Raw genomic sequence first — 25,815 nt, 5'->3', positions numbered from 1 at the left:
GCAGCATTCTTAACTTCCAGTTCAGTGGAATCAGTGATGTGTCTCCAGGTGGGAGCATTCCTCCCTTTGGAACTAAGACCTCTAGACCCACAGAACATAGGGTAGTGGGGACAGGAAGCAAAAATTTTACAAGTGGGTCACCTCTTGATTCCTAGACCTGTGAATCTTTACTATGGAATAAACAGCACCATATATTGCATGTTGGTTTAGTGCGTATACAGCCTTCTGGAGAACATTGCCCCAGCCCTGCAAAGTGTTCCACCTAACTGGTACCATAATCATATCTTTAGAAGGCTATTCCATCATTTGTCAAGCCGGCTGCATCAGGATGATGGAGTACATGGTAAGATCAGTGAATTCCATGAGAATGGGCCCATTGCCACATTTCATTTGCTGTGAAGTTAATCCCTTGATCCAAGGTGATTCTGTGCGGGGTTATATGACAGTGGATAAGGCATTCTGTGAACCCATGGATGGTAGTTTTGGCAGAGGTGTTGTGTGGAGGGAAGGCAAACCCATATCCAGAGTGAATATCTACCCAAGTAAGACTGAAATGCTGTCCTTTCCGTGATGGAGGCAGTCCAACACAATCAACGTGCCACTAGGTTGCTGACTGATTGCTTCGAGGAATGGGGCTGTGTCAGGAACTCAGTGTTGGTCTCTGCTGCTGGCAGATTGGGCATTCAGCATTGGCTGTGGCCAAGTCGACCTTGGTGAGTGGAAGCCCATGTTGCTGAGCACATGCATAACCTCCACCCCTGCCACCATGGCCACTTTGTTCATGAGCCCACTGGCAATGACAGAAGTGGCTGGGGAAAGGGGATGACTGGTTTCCATAGAACGCATTATCCTATCCACCTAATTGTTAAAATCCCCTCTGGAGAGTTTATATAGGCCTGAGGTAGGACAGTGAAGGTGTATTACTGACCTTGCCAGCTGAAGGAAGACTGCTTTGGTGGTTCTTCAACACTGCCTGGAATCAAGAAAAAGGCATTGGCCAGATCAATGGCTGCATACCAGGTACCAGAAAATATATTCATTTGCTCAAGCAATGAAAGCACATCTGGAACAGCAGCTGCAATTGAAGTCATCACCTGGTTAAGTTTATGATAACCTGCTGTCATTCTCCAAGATCCATCTGTTGTTTGCACAGGTCAAATCCAAACCAAAAAAATCTGTTGCCATTGAGTCGATTCCAATTCATAGCGACCCTATAGGACAGAGTAGAACTGCCCCATAGACTTTCTAAGGAGCAACCAGTGGATTTGAACTGCCAGCCTTTTTGGTTAGCAGCCATAGCTCACCGTAGCTCTTAACCACTGTGCTACCAGGACTTGGTTAGAGGTGGTGGAAGATAGGGTGACGGTGGCTGGTTCCAATTCACTCTTGCTCTTCCTTAATGGCACCTAACAACAGCTTACCAACTCCACAGTGCTTAAAATCACAATATCTCTCAAATGCTGAAGACATGCATAAACCCCTGCAAGAATTTACACCTGAATCCTAAACCAGCTCATCACGGGTAATTAGTCATTGTGATGCTGCAACCTGTCAGTATTTATTACCACCCCACTTGCCTCTAACAATGTTATCTTTATTGCCATCTCACCATGAATAATATAACTCTAGAATCTGGTATGGAGACCCTAAAAAAAGTATTATGAGATATCTAGTCTGAGCAAGAGAATCTAAAGTGTGGCCTAGGCTTGGAATTCACCCTATGTAGAAAACTTGTAGAACCAGAAAACTAAACTTGTTAGGGCAGTTCTATGTGTTGTTTGATATCTAAGAGAATGTGGTTTTTCCTTGTAACAAAGCCAAGGAGGTTTTATACTACTTCTGCATTTGCAGAGAAGATGGTCCTGTGACCATTTTGGGTAACCTTATGGTTGTTAAGTGGTAACTAACCACCCAAGCACCCATGTCACTAAGTAGTAGCTATCTTACCTCATTGAGCACCTATCAGAATTTTCTTAGCTTGTTTCCAAAGGAGCCTTAACACAAACAGCTCATCTCTAAGGTTTGTTCCCAGGAGGCTTAAGATAAAACTTTATGCCACCAATCAATGTAATGTCACTAAGTAGGTAACTAGTCAACAAAAGCTCTGTAACCAATCATTATTAAGGTCCCACTTTGTTATCCCACCTTTGACAATGATGTATCCTTACTTCCTTTTGTAACAGTATATTATAAACTCTCTGATTGTGATTCAGTGGATTCTGCTAGTCCCTTGAGCCTGGAGCACACTAGCTGGTCCCTCATTGCAATGATTGTCTTTGTCTTGGCTTAATAAAAATCTCTCGATTTAAACAAACAACAACAAAAAGACCTGTCAGACTTGAGAACCAATTTAGAAAATTTATCCTTATGATTTTGTTTCTCTGGAACCCCTCTTGGTACAAAATGTCCTAGGCTGGGTTCTCTAGAGAAGCAAAACTAGTGAAGTGTATATATGTATGAATATACATATAGGGAGATGTATCTCAAGGAAATGGCTCATGCGGTTGTAGAGGCTGGCAAGGCCCAAGTCTGTGGGTCAGGCATCAGGCTGGAGTTTTCTCCTAACTCATGTAGCTGCAGGGGCTGAGGAATCCAAGATCAGCAAGTCAGATAGCAGACCGCTGGCTCACAGGCTGTGAAGGCTGACAAATCCCAAGATCAGCAGGCAATACAGCAGGCTGCTGGCTCAAGTCCCAAGAACTGGAGGTCAGATAAGGACGAACCAGGTGCAAGACATAGAGCAAGCGATTGAGCTTCGCCAGAATGTCCATATATATGTTGGATGCAGGCCACACCCCTGAGGAAGCCCTCCTTACAGCTGATTGGCTGATCACCTCAGATCACATCACATCATGAAGGATGACTGCTTCATTCCATAACTGCCACACACATCATTACATAATTGCCAAACCACATAGAATCATGGCTCAACCAAATTGTCACACAACATTCATCTTCACATCTTGTATACTGCAACTTTGTTGAATTGCCTTATTAGCTCTAGTAGTTTTTTTGTGGATTCCTTGGACTTTCCTACATATATAGGATCATATCATCTGTGAACAGAGATAGTTTTACTTCTTCCTTTTCAATTTGGATGTTTTTATTTGTTTTTTTGGCGTTGTGCCATAGGTCTCTTAGGGTCAGTTCATTTTTCTTCATTCTTTTTCCTTTCTGCTCCTCAGACTTGGTAATTTCAATTGATCTATCTTCCGTTTAACCTGTCTGCTCAAGTCCACTGTTGAGACCCTTTAGTGGGGTTTTCATTTCAGTTTTTATACTTTTCAACTCCACAATTTCCTTTTCTAATTTCTGTCCTTTTATTGATACTCTCTATTTGTTCATACATCATTTTCCTGGTTTCCTTTAGCTCTTTGTCCGTGGTTTTCTTTGGTTCTTTGAGCATATTATGACAGTTGATTTAAAGTCTCTATTTATTAAGTCCAAAGTTATGTGCCTCCTCAGGGACAGTTTCTGTTAAGTTCTTCTCTGAATAGGCCATACTTTCTTTACATGCTTCGTAATTTTTTGTTGAAAATTGGACATTTTGAATATTATACTGTGGTAACTTTGGAAACCAAATTCTTCCATACCTCAGGGTTTGTTTGCTTTTTGTTTCTTTGTTTTTCCTTGCTATAGGCTGTAGCTGTTTGTTTGTTTGTTTAGTACTTTTTTAAAACTATTTTTGTAAAGTGTGTGTCCTTTTTTATATGTGGTCCCCGAAGTCTCCATTCTTTTAGCTTGTGTTCAGCTAGTGTTTTGATGAAGAGTTACTTGAATCCCTGGAGCCAAGAGAGAGAGGAGAAGGACAGAGGAAAGAAGAAAGAAAAAAAAGGTGAAGAAAAAACAAACATTTCTTCCAGTCTTTGCATATTGTCTCTGTACCAGGGCACTCCTTCAACACTTAGGCCTTTTAGATCTCTTCCTGTTTGCACTGAGCCTAGAGGTTAGTCAGAGGTGAAAACTTAGGGTCTTCTCAGTCCTTTTGTGAGCATGCTTCCTGCCCTGGGAATGTGTGAAATTTTCTTTATTTTTTTTTTTTAATTGTACATTAAGTGAAAGCTTACAAATCAAGTCAGTCTCTCGTACAAAAATTTATGTACACCTTTCTATATACTCCTAGTTGCTCTCCCTCTAATGAGACAGCACACTCCTTCCCTCCACTCTCTATTTTCGTGTGCATTCAGCCAGCTTCTGACCCCCTCTGCCCTCTCATCTCCTCTCCAGACAGGAGCCGCCCACAAAGTCTCATGTGTCTTCTTGATCCAAGAAGCTCACTCTTCACCAATATTATTTTCTATCCCATAGCCCAATCCAATCCCTGTCTGAAGAGTTGGCTTTGGGAATGGTTCCTGTCTGGGGCTAATGGAAGGTCTGGGGACCATGACCACCGGGGTACTCCCAGTCTCGGTCAGACCATTAAGTCTGGTCTTATTACGAGAATTTGAACTCTGCATGCCACTGCTCTCCTGCTTCCTCAGGGGTTCTCTGTTGTGTTCCCTGTCAGAGCAGTCATCAGTTATAGCTTGGCACCATCTAGTTCTTCTGGTCTCAGACTCATGTAGTCTCTGGTTTATGTGGTCCTTTCTGTCTCTTGGGCTCATAATTACCTTGTGTCTTTGGTGGTCTTCATTTTCCTTTGCTCCAGGTGAGTTGAGACCAATTGATGCATCTTAGGTGGCTGCTTGCTAGCGTTTAAGACCCCAGGCGCCACTATCCAAAGTGAGATGCAGAATGTTTTCTTAATAGATTTTATTATGCCAATTGATTTAAATGTCTCCTGAAACCATGGTCCCCAGCCCCCCGCCCCTGCTACGCTGGCCTTCGAAACATTCAGTTTATTCAGGAAACTTCTTCACTTTTGGTTTAGTCCAGTTGTGCTGACCTTTCCTGTATTGTGTGTTGTCTTTCACTTCACCTAAAATAGTTCTTATGTACTATCTAATTAATGAAAACCCCTCTCCCTCCCCACTCTCGTAACCTAACCATCAAAGAATATTTTCTTCTCTGCTTAAACTGTTTTTCAAGTTATTTTAATAGTGGTCTTATACAGTATTTGTCCTTTTGCAGCTGATTAATTTCACTCAGCATGATGCCTTCCAGATTCTTCCATGTTATGAAATGTTTCACAGATTCATCATTATTCTTTATCGATGCGTAGTATTCCATTGTGTGAATATACCATAATTTATTTATCCATTCATCCATTGATGGGCACCTTGGTTGTGAAGTTTTCTTAATTCCTTAGTATATATGGACAATTTTGAATACTTGAGGTTCCAAAAAAAAGTGCTCTCCTCTGCTTTTTCTTCTAGGTTTTTTTTACTGTATTGTATGCCTCAACTGTAATCTTTTGCTCCAGGTAGCTATGGGTTGTTTGTTCATCTTACAGCTGTTTTGAGGAATATCTATCACTTTTCTGCTCTGAGTTAGGCAAAAAAAAAAAAAAAAAACACCTCACATCAGTGGACCAGGGTTCCATACTAGGAATTCAAGCTGTCGTCTTCAAGCTGCTCTGAGCCAGAGAGGGTATGGCAAGGGCAAGTAAGAATGCCATAAAGATTTCTACTATTTTAAAGTTGTCTTTTTCTTGATTTAATGTTTGTTTGGGTGCTATAGACCTTTGTTTTCCAGATTTCTGATAAAGCCAATTCTGACATTTTCTGCTTGATTTTCAATGTTTATGTGGAGGGGCATCTCCTGGAATAACCTACTCTGTCATTTTTGCTGATGTTACTCCCTGGGAATTTTTGAACATTGCTTTTAATGCCAAGGTGAAGTGGCCAGAGGAGACGTACAAACCGAAAGAATTGTAGGAGGATGACTGAGTGAGCCAAGGCCTTAAGAAAACAGTCGGTGATAAGATCAAAATCACTGGACAAAAGACATTAGTTTTGAAAGTACTGAAGATAAAGGATAGGCAAAGGGATGATTCAGATGAGATTTTAGGTGAAAAGAGTGGAATGAAGTACCATAATCTTTCTTTAAAGGTTTTATTTTATTAAAAAATTACCGCATTCTAACTCCATGATTTTTTTTATGACTACCTTATTAGTCCTGCCCTGCAAGTTTACAGTTTAGAAGTGATAATACTTATAAAATAATATAGAAATAGAATAATACTCTTATGCAGAGGGACACCTAAGGGAAGAGGTTATGACCCTTGAGTTGAGCTTTAAGGATGAGACGTTGATCAAGCAATTAAGAAAAGGGTTCTGGGAGTAGGACATATATATTTCTAGCAATTTCATTAAGCCAAATAATTGTATCTTTTTATCAAAGAAGCCTTGTATTTGTTTGTTCTTACACTTTCAGGTGTGCTGTCCTAGACAAACTGGTATTCAAAATACAGTTAGAAAAAAAAAAATCATCCAGTTGCTTATTATATAGAATATGAAAGCTTTCATTTTTGAAATAAAAATGTGTGTTACAGTAGTTTTATCATTTTCTTGTTGTACACAGGGATAATAGTAGGGTTTTTGTTAGGACTAAATAAGTTAATATGTAAAGCACTTTGATACTTGTCATGTAATAAACACTGCTTGAGTATTAACTATCGTAATTGTGATTATTACACTGTTTATAACGGTGTTGTTGGTGTTAGGTGCCATCGAGTCAGTTCCAACTCATAGCAACCCCACATACAATAGAACAAAACACTGTACAATCCTGTGCCATCCTCACAATTATTGCTATGTTGAGCCCATTGTTGCAGCCACTGTGTCAGTCCATCTCCTTAAAGGTCTTCCTCTTTTTCTCTGACCCTCTATTTTACGAAGCATGATGTCTTCCAGGGACTGGTCCCTTCGGATAACATGTCCAAATATGTGAATCAAAGTCTCACCATCCTCACTTCTAAGGACCACTCTAGCTGTACTTCTTCCAAGACAGATTTGTTCATTCTTCTGGTAAACAAACAAACAAAAAAAAACCAAACCCACTGCTGTTGAGTCGATTCTGACTCATAGCAACCCTATAGGACAGAGTAGAACTGCCCTGTAGAGTTTCCAAGGAGCGCCTGGCGGATTCGAACTGCCGACCTTTTGGTTAGCAGCTGTAGCACTTAACCAGTATGCCACCAGGGTTTCCTTCTTCTGGTAGTTCATGGTATATTCCATATTCTTCACCAACACCATAATCCAAATGCATCAACTCTTCCCTTGATATTCTTCATGCATTGTCCAGCTTTCGCATGCATGTGAGGCGATTGAAAATATCATGACTTGGGTCAGGTGCACCGTAGTCCTGAAAGTGACAGCTTTGCTTTTTAACACTTTAAAGAGGTCTTTTGCAGCAGGTTTGCCAGATTCAGTATGTCACTTGGTATCTTGACTGCTGTTCCATGGGCATTGACTGTGGATCCAAGAAAATGAAATCCTTGACAACTTCAGTCTTTTCTCCATTTATCATGATGTTGCTTATTGGTCCAGTTGTGAGGACTTTTGTTTTCTTTATGTTGAGATGTAATCCGTACTGAAGGCTGTTGTCTTTGATCTTCATCAATAAGTACTTCAAGTCCTCTTCGCTTTTAGCAAACAAGGTTATGTCATCTGAGTATTGCAGGTCGTTAGTCTTCCTATGATCCTATTGCCACACTCTGCTTAGTATAGTCCAGATTCTCAGATTATTTGCTCAGCATACAGATTGAATAAATATGATGCAAGGATACAACCATGACACACATGACACACACCTTTCCTGATTTAAACGGTGCACTATTCCCTTGTTCTCTTTGAACAACTGCCTCTTGGTTTACATACAGGTTCCACATGAATACATTTAAGTGTTCTCTAATTCTCATTCTTTGCAATGATATCCATAATTTGTTATGATCCACACAGTCGAATGCCTTTCCATAGTCAATAAAACACAGGTAAACATCTTTCTGGTATTTTCTGCTTTCAGGCAAGATTCATCTGACGTCACCAAAGATATTCAGTATTCTACATCCTCTTCTGAATCAGGCTTGAATTTCTGGCAGTTTCCTGTCAGTGTACTGCTGCAGCCGTTTTGAATGATCTCCAGCAAAATTTTACTTGCATGTGGTATTGATACTGTTCCATAATTTACCTATTCGGTTGGATCACCTTTCTTTGGAATGGGCACAAGTATGTATTTCTTCCAATCTGTTGGCCAGGTAGCTGTCTTCCATACTTCTTGGCATAGACAAGTGAGCACTTCCAGTGTTGCATACATTTGTTAAAATGTCTCAAATGATATTCTGTCAATTCTTAGAGCCTTATTTTTCGCCAGTGCCTAGAGCTCAGCTTGGATTTCTTCCTTCAGAACCATCAGTTCTCAATCATATGTTACTTCCTGAAATGGTTGAATGTCAACTAATTCTTTTTAGTATAGTGACTCTGTGTATTCCTTCCATCTTCTTTTGATGTTTCCTGCATCATTGCAACTTGAGGATTAATTTTTTCTTCAGTTCTTTCAGTTTGAAAAATGCAAAGCGTGTTCTTCCCTTTTGGGTTTCTCACTCCAGGTCTTTGCACATTTCATTATGATACTTTGTCTTCTTGAGCTGCCTTTTGAAATCTTTCATTTGGTTCTTTTACTTCAGTAGCTTTAATACTAACCTCTAAACACACCTTAGGAGTTCTCAAGACAATAAACAAGGAATTCAGCTTGACAATGACCTTACAGTTTAAGATTAAAAAGAAAATATACAACCTATCTCCGACCCAAACAGGATTACATAAGGAAGTTGTTTTCTTGATGTTGAACACCTCAAAGAGCTAAAAACAAATTCCTGGGAAGTTGTAACCATGAGCTGCCCACATCAGAATTTACAGGCCAGATTTATATTACTTGGGCACCTAGAAAAGCCCAAGCATTGAATTTAGTTAAAAGTGGTTTTATGCTGGTAAGGTCATCAGATGTATGGAAGAAAATACTTTATCTAAGGCCTCAAATACATCAATAATGTTCTAAGGAAAAATCAGTTTCCAATAATAATAATGAAAAAAGCAATTAGGCACATAAAGAAATAGATCACATGAGTAAAAATTAGTAGAAACAACACCTGTATATTAGAGACCAGAGGAGGTGGGTGGTGCCCAGCTACCGTTGCTGAACATTATGGTTAGGGACTCAATAGATAGATGTTGATCAAAAGGAAGATTGTGGAGCAAAACTTCAAATTCTTATAAGAGACCAGACTTGCTGGATACATTGATAGCGGAGGAACCCCTGAATCGTTCCCTGGGAGCAGCTTTTGAAACTGGAATCGTAATCATCCCATAAAGTCATCTTTGAACTAAACAACAGGTTAGCGCAATAAAATAATGTTTGCCCTCAAAAAAAAAAAGAAAAACAACATTATATATTAGAATTGTCATACACAAATTATAAAGAAATTATGCTATGTGTAAAGAAATAAAGGACAAGTGAGAAAATACCCAGAAGAATTAGAACACTATAAATAATTGGCAGAGTCCCACTTTGGAGAGCATCTGGGGTCTTAAATGCTAGCAAGTGGCCATCTAAGATGCATCAATTGGTCTCAACTCACCTGGAGCAAAGGAGAATGAAGACCACCCAGGAAACAAGGTAATTATGAGCCCAAGAGACAGAAAGGGCCACATAAACCAGAGACTGCATGAGCCTGAGACCAGAAGAACTAGACGGTGCCCGGCTACAACCGATGACTGCCCGACAGTGTACACAACAGAGAACCCCTGAGGAAGCAGGAGAGCAGTGGAATGCAGACCCCAAATTCTCGTAAAAATACCAGACTTTATGGTCTGACTGAGACTGGGAGTATCCCGGTGGTCATGGTCCCCAGACCTTCCATTAGCCCCAGACAGGAACCATTCCCAAAGCCAACTCTTCAGACAGGGATTGGACTGGACAGTGGGATAGAAAAAGATGCTGGTGAAGAATGAGCTTCTTGGATCAAGTAGACAGTTGAGACTATGTTGGCATCTCCTATCTGGAGGGGAGATGAGAGGGCAGAGGGGTTTAGAAGCTGGCTGAATGGACCCGAAAATAGAGAGTGGAGGGAAGGAGTGTGCTTTTTTTCATTGGGAGAGAACAATTAGGAGTATATAGCAAGGCGTATATAAATTTTTGTATGAGAGACTGACTTGATTTGTAAACTTTCACTTAAAGCACAATCCCAAAAACCAAAACAAATAAAAATTAAAAAAAAAAAAAAGGAAATTCCTATGAGGGTTTCAGTGGAAAAAAAAAAAAAAAAAGATTGGCAGAAAGATTTGCTAAAGAACCAAGTAATATTCTACCAATTAAATATTTGAATATTGAAATATAAAACTCATTGGATGAATTTAACAGCTTCTTAGACATAGCTGAAAAGATAATCAGTGAACTGGAAGATAGCAAAGAAAAAACATCCAGAATGAGCCCCAAGGAGACAAAAGTATAGAAAATATGAAAGAGTGGTTATGAGGATGGGCTATAGAGTGAGAAGGTCTAACAAATATCTAATCAGAGTCTCAGAATGTGGTGAGAATGGGGCAAGGTAATTATATAAAGAGATGATAACTGAGGTTTCCTAGAAATGAAAAAAAGCACCAATCACTACTCTAGAAGCCCAGCAAATCCCAAGAAGGGTAAATAAACAGATATTCACACCCAGACATGTAATGGTAAAAATGGAGAACACCAAAGACAAAGAGAAGTTCTTTTGATAAGCTAGAGGAGGAGAAAAGATTATCTTCAAAAGAACAACAATTAAACTGACAGCTGACAGTAAAACCAGAAGTCAACCAACCACTCTGACAGGGATCACTTAGAAGGTCCTGGACAGAGTGGGAGAAAAATGTAGAATAAAATAGAAATTCAGAAAAAAAGACAAGATTACTAGTCTGACAGAGACTAGAGGAACCTCAAAGACTATGGCCCCCAGGTACCCTGCTAACTTAGAACTGAAGCCACTCCTGAAGTCCACCTTTTAGCCAAAGATAGACAGGCCTACAGAACTAACAGTAACACGTGTAAGTTATATGCTTCTTAGTATACAAGACCAAATGGGCAACACCTATCCAAAAGCAAAGATGAGAAGGCAGGAAGGGACAGGAAAACTGGACGAATGGACAGGGGGAATCCCTGGTGTAAAGGGAAAGAGAGAGAGTGCTGACACATTGCAGAGACAATGTGCAACCAATGTCATAAAACAATTTGTGTTTAAATTTTTTAATGAGAAACTACACTGTAAACTTTCACCTAAGACACAATAAAAAAAAAATTTTTTTTAATGTCAAACGGCAGTGAAATGATATCATCAGTATGCTGGGAGAAGATCATTGCCAACCCAGAATTCAACAAAAATATCATTTATGTATCAGAGGAAAGGAAAGCCATAATCACACAAACAAAAAATAGATTTTGCACCAATAGTTCCCCACACTAAAGCAAAGTCTAAAGGATGAACCTCAGGAAGATGAAAATGATCCCCAGTAGAAAATCTGAGAAACAAAAAGAAAGAAAGAACATAGAAAATCGTAAAACCAAAAATCCCATTGCTATCAATTAGATTCCAACTCACAGCAACCCTGTGAGACAGAGTAGAACTGCCCCAAGAGGTTTCTAAGACGGTAAATCTTTATGGAAGCAGACTGGCGCATCTTTCTCCCACATAGCAGCTGGTGGGTTTGAACTGCTGACCTTTCAGTTAGCAGCCAAGTCTTTAACCACTGTGCCATCAGGGCTCCTTGTAGATAGAAAAGAGGACTCTAAAGATGAAACTCTGGGGGCAGTTCAACATTTAGAGGTAGGTTGTTAAGAAGGAATAGTTAATGACTGTGATATTAAGAGACACAATGGAGCAATAAACTCAATTAAAATAGAATATAAATAGTTTTAAAAATAACTTCAGAATATTTACCAAAAATCAATGAAGCATTATGCCACAAAGAGTTAGAATCTCAACATAGTCTAATACCCAGAAATCATCTATGCCACACTGATTATAAAGCAATAAAAAAGGTATTAACAACAAAACGATAGCCGATAATAACAGCTTAAACTGTGGGGTACCCCTTAATAGGAATCCCAGTTTTATTGGGAGAAGAGGGAGAATCTATTAGATGCCCCACCTTGTGTAGGCTCTGGAGTTTCTCTTCTGTTTCCTGAAACTTTAGGCCCTGTGAGACCCTGAACACTTAAGTTTACTTTGTAAGGTTCACAATATGTCCTCAGGACAAATACAGCAGCAGTGCTTCTACCTATATCTTTGGGGTTTTGCCTTTACTTAGATTTTAGATTGATAAATCCTTATAATCCTGCAAGTTCTCAGAGAGTTTATACATACATATTTTTTTATTTTTATGTAATTGCAAGTTGTTTTCAACCACAGGGATAATACACATACCTAGTCAGCCATGCTGGGGAAACTTTAAAAGCTTTGAAGTCCATTTGTCATTACTAAATTATTTTTTCCAGAGCCCAAAATTGTATTCTAAAAGTGTCAAACAATTAAAGCAGTTCCAAAAAAGCAACAGTTAGCTCCCCTCACAATGATATGATGATGATAATAGCTAACATTTGTTGATCACTTATTATGGTAGGCACTGTACCTGTCATAATTCCACCGTAAGCCTCACACCAACTCTTTGAAGGACAATCATGAGTCACTTAATGTCCACAATAACCCATTGCTGTTGAGTCAATTCTAAGTCATAGTGACCCTCTAGGACAGAGTAGATACTGCCCCATATGGTTTCCAAGGAGCGGCTGATGGATTTGAACTGCCGACCTTTTGGTCAGCAGCTGTAGCACTTAACTAGTATACCACCAGGGTTTCCGCAATGTCCACAATAAGTTCTGTGAAACAGTATGTTATGTGATTTGGACATTGTGCAAGCATCTCGGTCTGTAGGGGCACAGGGCTCCTGGGCACACAGGCCTGGGAGCTGCTACGCATCCCTGCCAGGCAGCTCCCACTGCAGAGACCTCAGGTGAATGCTGGGCTGAATCCTGCCTCGTGCATGGCCCCAAAGCCCTGTGACTTTCACTGCAGGGAGGCTTTGGGCGTGAGCAGGGCCAGCAGGAGAGCAGTCTCTGCGACCGGGTGACCCTGCCCTGACTGGGCTCTGCAGTGCCTGCCACCATTGGGCGATCAGGAGCAAAATAGGGCACTCACTTCCCCCAGCGGTAGGGGCGCCTGTTCCACGGGTGTGGGGGCAGCGGGGCAGGTTCGCTGCCAAGCCGCACTCTGGGCATCCCCCAGAGGGCAGATGCCGGACCATGTATATGCAAGAGATGTTGCCTGAACAGGAGTTATGCAGCGTATGACTGTACTATTAGCATTATCTCCTTTTTACTGATGAGTTAACTGAAGCTTAAAATATCTTTGTTTTTGTCAAATTTATACAGTCAATATTTAGTGGAACTTAGGTTCAAAAGGAGTCCTGGTGGCGCAATGGTTAAGAGCTCGGCTGTTAACCAAAAGGTCGGCAGTTCCAATCCACCAGCCGCTCCTTGGAAACCCTATGGGGCAGTTCTGCTGTCTCCTATAGGGTCGCTATCAGTCAGAATCTACTGGACAACGAAGGATTTTTTGGTTTTGGTAGGTTCAAAAAGAGGCCTTTCTGACCCCAAAATTTGCACTCAATTATTACACCATGCTGTTTTTAATAGGATTATGCCCATTGAATTATAGACGTTTTGTAACTAAATTGGGTTAAACTTTGATTGCTTAGTAAATACAATTTAATCTAGAACTAATTAAGGAAATCTGAAGCTCAGTCCTTTTCTAACTTTTAAAAAAATTCTAGAAGTGTATTTATATTTTACCATTGATGCATTCAGTGCATGGGCTTGCGTGCTTTTTTTCTTTGACATTTATGTAAGTTTGTTTCTCTCAACTCAAAAAGAGAGCCATCTTTTCCAAAATTTTAAGAATGTAGAACTACATACTTTATAAAAATTTCATCATTGAGATAACTAAAACTTAATATATATATATTTTTATATGAACTTCTTTCATTGGGTACATTACAAATAATCTAAGTAGTCAAAATATAGTACATTTGATCTACATGCCTGATTGTCTTGATTTGACTAAATTACCAGAGCATTATTTTATCATTATTTTCTACATTAAAACAATTCCCTGATTCACTTACCAGTCAAAAAATAATAAAGTTAACACTATGCATCCAAGTGCCACTAGTTAAGTTGTGCGATTCAGTTTTTTAAAAATAACGTTTTAATTTTTATGCAATTTATGTAGGATTTTTAGTGTAATATTTATTAATAGCTTAATGACTCCTTGCTTCAATTTGCTTGATGGAGCATCAGGATTTATGTGATAGCAAATGAGGTTAACAGATTCAGAGTGTATCATGCTGTGATTAGTGCAGTTTGGAGGGACAAACAGAAGCACGAAAAGTAGAGCACATTGTCTACAAAGACCTTTAAATTTTTATTTGAACTTAGATAATCTCTTCTCTGTTAAGAATTTGACAAATCTATTCTTTCAAACAGCCATTTTTCTCTTAAGTGGTACTATCTTTAAAAACTATTCTAAATGTATTAGAAAATTAAGTATACAACAAACTGATTTGAAAATTGACATATAGGAAAGGATTCAAGATGCTTGATAGGATAAAAACTGCAAAGTTGAATCATGTTTTTAAAAATAAGTATAGTTACTTTACTGCTGGGTCACTGTCTAAAACTTTTTAGATTGCCATTCTCTATATAGTCCACAAAAATCTTAATATTCATATCTCCTCACACAACCAAAACTTGCACAGATTAGAAACTGTCTAGTAACAAATTTTAAAATAGTTTTTGAATTTTAGTGAAAACTCAATAAGTAACTATTTGATTCTAACTGGAATTTTGATTATTAAAAGAAAGCATAATTGTACCTTTTGGGATTTAAGTTAAAAAACTGAGCTCTTTTCCTAAAAGTTCAGAAAGCTGAAACTTCGCTTAGCTGATAGAGTATTTTTGGATCTTCCTCCTAGTAAATTTGTGGATATGACAGGAAAAAAAATTAAACTCCTAATAATGGTACACATCTCCTCTAGTTTCAAATGATATTCCAATTTATAAGGCATTTTTCCTCAATTTCCTCTGTAGTATGTGCTTCCAAGAACTGTGTAGAACTGTGTACCTCTAATGCTGACATATTGCTTTGTATTTACATGCTATCCTAGCTATTATTTTTAATTTTAAAAGATAGTCTTTTCATCCACAAGCATACTCTTCACTGCTTTTTATTCAACATATTTATTGACTACTTTTTTTTTTTTTTATGTGCAGTGGGGGGCCCTAGTGGTGCAGTGGTTAAGAGCTCAGCTGCTAACCAGAATGTCAGCAGTTTGAATCCACCAGCCGCTCCTTGGAAACCCTATAGAGCAGTTCTACTCTGTCCCGCAGGGTTACTTTGAGCCAGAATTGGCTGGAAGGTAATGGGTTTGGGGTTTTTTGTTTGTTTGTTTTTGATGTGTAAGGCACTGAACTAAGCACCAGCGATACATTTGAGAAAATAAATAGCCCCTGCTTTCATGGAATTTACATTCTGACTAGGGAGAAAGTTTTTACTGTATGTTCCCAATTGCTGACAGTTTTTCATAATTGGAATATTAACCTTAATAGAGGCCATTCTAAATTACAGGAAGGCAGAGGTGGAATTTTCTTACAAACTGTACTCCTTAGTTCTCTGCTCATCTTCCATATTCATTCTTGCCAGTTCATGTATCCTGCACTTTCAGCCATCAGTTGATGACTTCCCAATTTATGTCTTTAACCAAAATCTTTCCTCTTTCTTTTATAGCTACCTAGAGGACCTTGCCACATCATAGCATATAATTTACTTTAAATTCTACATATCTAAAATTGAACTTAATTTTCTTCAACTTTTCCCATATCTGTTCTTACACCTTAGTCTGCCAGTACCATAGGTACTGGATTTTGTGGCTTTCTTTCTTTCTTTTTTTTAACTTCTTCCCGTTTTTTTTAAGTCTAGTTTATTCTGATTTTGTTATGCCTCTCTCTGTTTCATTCTCTAAACCTTTCATTGCTACCATCCTAATCCGGCCTCTTATTATCTCATGCCTGCTAATAGGTTCAAAAGGAGTCCTGGTGGCGCAATGGTTAAGAGCTCGGCTGTTAACCAAAAGGTCGGCAGTTCCAATCCACCAGCCGCTCCTTGGAAACCCTATGGGGCAGTTCTGCTGTCTCCTATAGGGTCGCTATCAGTCAGAATCTACTGGACAACAAAGGATTTTTTGGTTTTGGTAGGTTCAAAAAGAGGCCTTTCCTGACTATTATCTCATCCATTCATCCTGTTTGCTTTTTGCAGATCAGGCCTTTTAAAAACACTATTTCATTGGGGAGCCCCTTTTTCATAAAGTATTTCCTTACAAGCTCATCCCACAATGATCTTTCCCTCTTCTGAATTCTTACAGCACTGTTTCTTTACCATTTAATCTCATATTTGGTTATATAGTGCCTTAAATTGTTAATCTAGTATTTTGTCAATTGTATTTTTTTTCTGTTTAAAAAAAAAGTTGCTGACTGCCTGTTTTTTTGAAAATACTGTGTTTGGGTGATACAGAGATAAGTAAGACATACCCAATTTTGTCCTTAATAATATTAAAAAAAAAAAAATTAGCTAACATTTATTAAGTGGCTGCCTATGCTCCTGGCACTGTATTATGTACTTTATATATATTAACTCATTTAATCTTCACAGCAATGCCATGTGGCACGTTCTATTATTATTCTCATTTTACACATGAGAAAACTGAGGTACAGAGAAGCAAAATTACTTGCCTCAAATTATTTAGGTAATAAATGGCATAGCCATGATTCAAACCCATGTCACTAGCTTCAGAACCCACTGCCACTAAATCATCTAGTTGAAAAGGTAAGACTTAGACCTAAATAAACATAATTCGAGGTATACTGTAAGAACTTTTTGAGAGGTTTGGATAAAGTACTGCTGCAGTTCAGCTGATGGCAAGATTACTTCCACTTAGGAAAAAAATGTCTTTATGAATGATTTGGAAGTGGAGTGAAGAGAAACATTCCAGAGAAACTTGCACTTTCGAAACAGGAATGTTGAGAGCATACTACAAGGAATAGTAAGTAATTTCGCTTAGCTCAATCAAGGATACTTGTGATAAATGAAAAATAACTTTGTAAAAGTAGGTTGTCACCAAATCATAGAAGATCTTGAATGGGAGATTAAGGTGTTAAACCGTGTTTTGTAGGCAGTGGAGTGATATTATTAAGTCTGTATTTTAGAAATGTTTGGCTGCAATGGTGTATAAGGTTGATGAGAGGAGAAAGATCAATTAGAAGGACCAATAAGAATTACAATAGTCAGAGTAATAGATAACAGAGCCCTGAATTAGGTAGCTGGCAGGTAAGTAGAGGCCAGAGGACAGATTTTATGAAGGTCAAATCCTCTGGATTTGTCAAGTGATTGCATATACAAGATGACAAGGGTAGGGTTAAAAAGCAAAAATGGAAGAGGCAGGTACCATTAACAAAAATAGAGAATACAGTTAGAAGGTACTAATTTGGGAGAACAGATGATGTGTTCAGTTTGGGACATGTCGAATTAATGATGTCAGTGGGACATATAGAAGGAAACATTCAGTAGACTATTGGTAATGTAGAATTTAACAGATCAGAATTAGAGATGTAACTTTTGGATATGTTGGCATAGAATTGATAGTTAAAATTAAGGAAACATGTAGAGGGAAAACATCTGGGAGACAGATGGAGGAACAGGAACTTGCAGTGTAGTGGGTTTCCTTTATATATGGCCTTTTTCTGTCCTTGGGTTTGTAAGTTCCAAAAATGGTTGACTGGGCAGAGTCCTACAAGGGACTGGTTAGTCTACTATGCAAATAGGGTGTGTAAAACTACCCAGTAGGGTTAAGTAACCTTGTGGGAATTAGTCAATCTCTATGCAAATTAAGTAACTGTGGCCTACCAAGGGGATTGGTCGGTTTGTGGTCTGGTGGAAAGGCCATGATTTGAAATTGACAAGAAGTAGCTGTACATAAGGGACAAGTGTGCAGAGGTTTAGGGAGACCCCACTATCATCAAAAAGAGCCTAATGTGGAGCGTATTCTTTGGACCCTGGGTCCCTGCACTGAGAACCTCTCAGACACAGGAGAGAGAGCTGTAATTGGAGACAGCGCAAGACTGTGAGAAATGGCGACAACCACAGCATGGCCCAGTAGTAGCAGTGGGAACCAGGAGACCAGCACAAGGCACCTGAAGTGGGTTTGCCAACCTACGGAACAGAGCAGAGCAAGAAAGAGCTGAGCACCTTTGGGCAAGAAGTTTGCTGTCGGAATAGGGTGCTTCTGGACGCTTGTCGGCAGAGCTAAAGAGCTATAAAATTTGCCCAAACAGGGTAGTGGCTGAGAGCAGCAGGCACAGCCAAGAGAAGGCCCGGTGGTGAGCATGGCCAAGGGAAGGCCTGGCAGTGGGCACGGCCAAGAGAAGGCCTGCCTGCAGGCACAGCCGAGAAGAAGCGGAGAGCTATCTTGATTGGAAGCTATCCTGATTAAAGAACTGTATCCTGTCTCCTGAGTTGTATCCTATTTATTCAAGTTGATTCTGATCCCAAGTGGTAGTCTGTTCCCTAATCGTGAGTATGGTCTTTGAGTTCTGTGTGGCCATTGCAACCAATTACTGAACCCAGTAGAGAGGCTGAGAGTGCTGTGGGGGTGGCTGGCTGATGTCAGAAATAGTGAAATAGTTGGAGAGTGGAGGTATGCCTGACTTCCACCTTACAGGAATCAGCTCTGTGCTGATGGTGATTCTCATCCCTCTTCTTGAAGTTAGATGAGGTATGATATAGCTTCCAGAACTAGAAGAGGAATATTCCCAAAGTAAAGAGAACGAGAAGATTACAGTAGACTAAAATACGAAAATGAGAAAGTGGAATGTTGCAGAGGGATGAAATAGGAAGACTAAGAAAAGGCCTAGGAGGTCACTGCTGATCGAGCAGTAAGAATACGGGTCAGATATTCAGGGATTAATGAGTAGATGGATGGTATGGAAGTGAAAGCAGCAAGTTTAAATTCTCCTTCAAGAAATTTACTGGAGGTAGTTCTTTTGTGTATTTCACAACTAAACTGCAAGCGCTTCAAGAATGAAAAAAAACTAAAAACCTTCCTCTCCTACTTTTTGTTTGTTTGTTTTTCTTTGGGTATTTGGAAGCTACTTAAAATTATATATTCCTATATGTTAAAAAAAAAAAACTGGAATGGAAGATACTTTCTTTTACAAATGGAAAATTTAAGCCCAGGAAGGTGGAAGTGGTGACCCAAGGTCATTTAGCCAATTTGTAGGAGGACTTGGAGAGATCTCTGCCTTTCTGTGAACTCAAAATCCCAGTTCATCTTGTTCTTGGATGTGTGCCTTGTTTGCTGTAGCATGAATCTGTTGGATGACAGTATCAATATTTACACATCACTTTGGAGTTTGTGAAATGCAAAAATATATAGAGGGTAAAGATAAAAGAGCAGACCCTTAAAAAATATCTACAGTTTTAGGAGAAAGAAGAATAACAAATAGTACTCATTGTTATCTCATTTAATTCTTACCTCTGAAGTAATTTATTCTCATTTTGCAACTGAATGAGATGAGACCCAAAGAGGTTAAGTGACTTTTTTAGGTCATATTGTAGAGCCTAGCATTCAGATGCAAATCTCTTAGCTCAAATTACCTTGTTCTTTTCATGCCACCTGATAAAGAAGATTAATAAAATGAGACTCACCAGAAACCCAAATATATTATTTATCCACAAGACAGTCACAGCATCTGACCTCAATGAAAGCTGTGTTTTCTTTGGAAGTTGTAATAGCACATTGTTTCAAGTCCTAATCAGACAGCCTAAACTGACATTTTCATGTGTGTATTAATTCTTCTAGGGACCATATTAGGGTTAGACTGATTCTTAGAAGTAGGTCACTAAATAAACTTTCCAGAGACGGAAATCCATTACCTATGTATCCCTCCTTCCCCAAGATAACTGTTGTACCCAACAGTCATCTGGCTGGTGGTCTGTTGTCCTCAGGAAGTTGATTCTATCATCTGTCAGTGAAGAGGAGAGAAAAATATGGTTGGCTGGCTTCTCACATGTAACAGTCCTGTGTTCACCAAAGCATTCAGCTCCTTTAAAGAGATTCTCTATTTGAAGAAAAATAATTGGTATCCAGGCACACAATAGAAGATCCCAGGTAGAATGAGAGCAAAATGTAGAACAAAATTCAAATTCCTAAAAAAGATCAGACTTACTGGACTGATGGACACTAGAGGAACCCCCATCACCTGGGAGGAATATGCTCCCTTAAACAATCAACTGTACAAGACCAAGCGGTCAATGTTTACCCAAAAGCAAAAATGAGAAGGCAAAGAAGGTCAGGGAAGCTAGATAAACAGGAACAGAACAAACAGGGAAAATAATGAGAATGCAGGCACATTGCAAAAATTGTAACCAATGGCACAGAACAAGTTGTATAAAAATTGTTAAATGGGAACCTAATTTGCTATGTAAACTTTCACCTAAAATACAATAAAAAAAATTTTTTTAATTGGCATCATTCTATCAAAGGTAGGAGACGCAATAGTTGGTAGTAAATGGCTATCAATAAGCTTTGTATGAAAAAAAGAAGCTTTTACTAAGGAAAAAAGAAATAAATACTGGGAGCTCATTGTAGGGATTTATTTGTTTATCTTTTCTCATTTGGGCTACATTTTAATGTCATAGAAATAATTTGTTTCTTGAGAGATGCAGATTATTTCTGGAAAAGCTCAGGGGTTTCAGTTACATTTATTAAAAAGTAAAATAAGCCTTAAAATATGTTTTCTTGTCATGGTATTTTAAATTGAAGTCTAGAATACTTATGGTACACTAAGCCCCACATGTCTGTCAGTTTGTCGAACTGTGGGGGCTTGTGTGTTGCTGTGATGACGGAAGCTATGCCACCAGTATTCAGATACCAGCAGGGTCACCCATGGAGGAAAGGTTTCAGCTGAGCTTCCAGACTAAGACAGACTAGGAAGAAGGACCCAGCAGTCTACTTCTGAAAAGCATTAGCCAGGGAAAACCTTATGAATAGCAGCAGAACATTGTCTGATATAGTGCTGGAAGATGAGCCCCTCAGGTTAGAAGGCACTCAAAAGATGACTGGGGAAGAGCTGCCTCCTCAAAGAAGAGTCGACCTTGATGACATGGATGGAGTCAAGCTTTCAGGACCTTCCCTGCTGATGTGGCATGACTCAAAATGAGAAGAAACAGCTGCAAATATCCGTTAATAATTGGAACCTGCAATGTACAAAGTATGAATCTAGGAAAATTAGAAATCATCAAAAACGAAATGGAACTCATAAATATCAATATCTTAGACGTTAGTGAGCTGAAATGGACTGGTGTTGGTCATTTTGAATTGGGCAGTCATATGGTCTACTATGCCATGAATGACAATTTGAAGAGGAATGGTGTTGCATTCATTGTCAAAAGCATTTCAAGATCTATCCTGAAAAACAACACTGTCAATAATAGGGTAATATCCATACACCTACAAGAAAGACCAGTTAATATGACTAGTATTCAAATTTACCCACCAACCACTAAAGCCAAAGATGAAGAAACTGAAGATTTTTACCAACTTCTGCAGCCTGAAATTGATCAAACATTCAATCAGGATGCAGTGATAATTACTGGTGATTGGATTGTGAAAGTTGGAAACAAAGAAGGATCGGTAGTTGGAAAATATGGCCTTGGTGATAGAAGCCATGCCAGAGATCACATGACAGAATTTTGAAGACCAACGGCTTCTTCATTGCAAATACCTTTATTCACCAACATAAACGGCAACTATACACATGGATCTCGCCAGATGGAATACTTACGAATCAAATTGACTACATCTGTGGAAAGAGATATCATCAGTCAGAACAAGGCCAGGGGCTGACTGTGGATCAGACCATCAATTAGTCATATGCAAGTTCAAGTTGAAACTGAAGAAAATTAGAACAAGTCCACAAGAGCCAAAGTATGACCTTGAGTATATCGCACCTGAATTTAGAGACCATCTCAACAATAAATTTGGTGCGTTGAACAGTAAGGACTGAAGACTAGACGAGTTGTGGAATGACATCAAGAGCATCATATATGAAGAAAGCAAGAGGTCATTAAAAAGACAGGAGAGAAAAAACAGACATAAATGGATGTCAGAAAAGACTCTGAAACTTGCTCTTGAAAGTTGACTAGCTAAAGCAAAAGAAAAAAATGATGAAGTCCAAGAGCTGAACAGAAGATTCCAAAGGGCAGCACGAGAAGACAAAATAAAGTATTATGATGACATGTGCGAAGACCTGGAAATAGAAAACCAAAAGGGAAGAAGAACACACTCAGCATTTCTGAAGCTGAAAGAACTGAAGAAAAAATTCAAGCCTTGAGTTGCAATACTGAAGGATTCTACAGGGAAAATATTAAGTGATGCAGAAAGCATCAAAAGAAGATGAAAGGAACACACACAGAGTCACTATACCAAAAAGAATTTGTCTACATTCAACCATTTCAGGAGGTAACATATGATCAAGGAACTGATGGTACTGAAGGAAGAAGTCCAAGTGGCACTGAAGGCATTGACAAAAAACAAGACTCTGGGAATTGGCAGAATACCCATTGAGATGTTTCAACAATCAGATGCAGCGCTGGAAGTGCTCACTCCTCTCTGCCAAGAAATTTGGAAGACAGCTACCTGGCCAACTGACTGGAAGAGATCCATATTTATGCCTATTCCCAAGAAAGGTGATCCCACCAAATGTGGCAGTTATGGAACAATATCATTAAAATCACATGCAAGCAAAATTTTACTGAAAATCATTCAAAAGTGGTTACAGCAGTAATATTGACTGGGAACTGCCAGAAATTCAAGCTAAATTTAGAAGAGAACATTAAACGAGGGCTATCATTGCTGATGTCAGATGGATCCTGGCTGAAAAGCAGAGAATACCAGAAAGATGTTTACCTGTGTTTTATTGACTATGTAAAGGTATTTGACTGTGTGGATCATAACAAATTATAGACAACATTGCGGAGAATGGGAATTCCAGAACACTTAATTGTGCTCATGAGGAATCTACACATGGATTAAGAGGCAGTCGTTCGAACAGAACAAGGGGATAACGCATGGTTAAAAGTCAGGAAAGGTGTGTGTCAGTGTCATATCCTTTCACCATACTTATTCAATCTGTATGCTGAGCAAATAATCCGAAAAGCTGGACTATATGAAGAAGACTGGGGAATCAGGATTGGAAGACTCATTAACAACCTGCATTATGCAGATGACACAGCCTTCCTTGCTGAAAGTGAAGCAGACTTGGAGCACTTTTTTTTTTTTTTTGAAGATCAAGGACCACAGCGTTCAGTATGGATTACACCTCAACATAAAGAAAAAAAAATCCTCACAACTAAACCAATAAGCAACATCATAATAAATGGAGAAAAGATTGAGACTGTCAAGGATTTCATTTTACTTGGATCCACAATCAACACCCATGGAAGCAGCAGTCAAGAAATCAAAAGATGCATTGCATTGGGCAAATCAGCTTCAAAAGACCTCTTTAGAGTGTTGCAAAGCAAAATGTCGCCTTGAGGACTAAGGTGTGCCTGACCCAAGCCATGGTGTTTTTAGTCGCCTCATATGCATGGGAAAGCTGGATGGTGAATAAGGAAGACCAGAGAAGAATTGATGCCGTTGAATTGTGGTGGTGGTGAAGAATATTGAATATACCACGGACTGCCAAAAGAACGAACAAGTGTGTCTTGGAAGAAGTACAACCAGAATGCTCCTTGGAAGCAAGGATGGCAAGACTACGTCTCACATATTTTGGACATATCAGGAGGGAGAAGGACATCATGCTTGGTAAAGCAGAGGGTCAGAGAAAAAGATAAAGACCCTCAATGAGATGGATTGACACAATGACTGTAACAATGAGCTTGAGCATAGCAACAATTGTGAGGATGGCACAGGACCGGGCAGTGTTTTGTTCAGTTGTGCATGGGATTACTATGAGTTGGAATGGACTCCACAGCACCTAACAACAGCAACATAGTTCTTAAAATGCTATTCATATAAACACAGTTGGTGGAATACAAATGATAATAAGTAAAATCAGGGACTCACAAAAAAATGCTACTAATATATGTTATAGCAGTCTAGGAAATTTGTTTAAATCTCAATGTCCCCTGAAATCTTCAAAGTAAAATCTATAAATAAAAAAAAACCCAGTGCCACGGAGTTGATTCCAACTCACAGCGACCCTATAGGACAGAGTAGAACTGCCCCATAGAGTTTCCAAGGAGCACCTGGTGGATTCGAACTGCTGACCCTTTGGTTAGCAGCCATAGCGCTTAACCACGACACCACCAGGGTTTCCTAAAATCTATAAATAGATCTTAAATAGATCATCTTATAATTTTATGAATGTAACTAGAATGAAATAGTCTTCGATGTGAACCCCCCCCAAAAAAAAACCCCACTGCCGTCGAGTCAATTCTGACTCATAGTGACCCTATAGGACAGAATGGAGCTGCCCCGTAGAGTTTCCAAGGAGCACCTGATGGATTCGAACTGCTGACCTTTTGGTTAATAGCCGTAGCACTTAACCACTACGCCGCCAGAGTTTCCTCAATGTGAGCAGTTAAACTAAAATACTAATTGTAACAGTAATTTGATTGTTTTGACTCATCAGCAAGTCTTAGCATTTAGCTATAGCATAACTTCATAGACCTTGAAATTAATTTTTTCAACTGGAGTTTTGAAACATTTGTTTTGCATTTTTATATTTTAAAAAATAATAATGGGTAATAATGAATTACTACAGTTGACAAGGCTCTCTATCAGAATTAGATTTGACTGGTAATGGCTAAAAATTTCAAAATAATAGTGACTTTAAAGAGAGAAAAGTATATTTATGTCCTGTATAAAAGTAGTCTGATGGTAGAAAGTAATCAGGAGCCCAGATTTCTATACCTTCTGCTGTCTCCTCCTTGATACATAGCTTTCACCTCATGTTCCAATATGTTGTACATGCTACTTGTGCTTACATCTCGTCGATCAGAACTTGGTTACATAGCCATTCCAAGTGAGAGAGGTTAGGAATAGATTCCTAGGCAGACAGGCGTTAAAAGTTGAGAATTCTGTGACTGAGGAAGTAGGAGAGATCAAATACTGGGCAACAAGGGGTATAGCCACCTATTAAATAGATGCTTATTGTTTTATATGCAGATTTGTGATTGTTTTCTAAAAATGACAAAGTAATACACCTGGCAAAGTCAAAATTTAGATGTTGGCAAGTACGTGGGGGGAAAACAGGAACTCACAGTTGCTGTTGATGGGAAAGTAAATTAATATAGTTACTTTGTAGGAGAATTTGGCGATATCTAATTGTAAAGTTGGAAACTCTGGTGGTGTTATGGCTGCTAACCAAAAAGTTGGCAGTTCAAATCCAGCAGGCACTCCTTGGAAACCCTATGGGGCAGTTCTACTCTGTCCTATAGGGTCGCTATGAGTCAGAATCGACTCAATGGTAACGAGTTTTTTTTTTTTTTTTTAATTGTAAAGTAGAAAATACCCACATCCTGTCAACCAGGAATTCCACTTCCAAATATGTAACACACTGGAAGAACTCGCATATTCAAAGGCAAAGAGTCACTTACAAGGTGTTCATTGCCCATTCTAATAGAGAAAAACTGGAAATACTCTTAAATGTTCGTTAGTAAGCAGAGTGAATGGACGAATAAATTACAATGTAGTCATACAGTGGAATACTATATATCAGAATGAATGAACT

General features: G+C 39.0%; 1 protein-coding gene across 4 annotated transcripts in view; it reads left to right on the top strand.

The window, feature by feature from the left end:
- DNAJC1 (DnaJ heat shock protein family (Hsp40) member C1) overlaps positions 1 to 25,815 on the top strand; it is a 334,787-nt gene that overhangs the window by 210,229 nt on the left and 98,743 nt on the right. The gene's annotated exons all lie outside the window — the stretch shown is intronic.

This window comes from Loxodonta africana, chromosome 4 (genome assembly GCF_030014295.1).
Source record: "Loxodonta africana isolate mLoxAfr1 chromosome 4, mLoxAfr1.hap2, whole genome shotgun sequence".
In the NCBI taxonomy this organism is placed as follows: Eukaryota; Metazoa; Chordata; class Mammalia; order Proboscidea; family Elephantidae; genus Loxodonta; species Loxodonta africana.
This window is presented reverse-complemented; position numbering and strand designations above follow the sequence as displayed.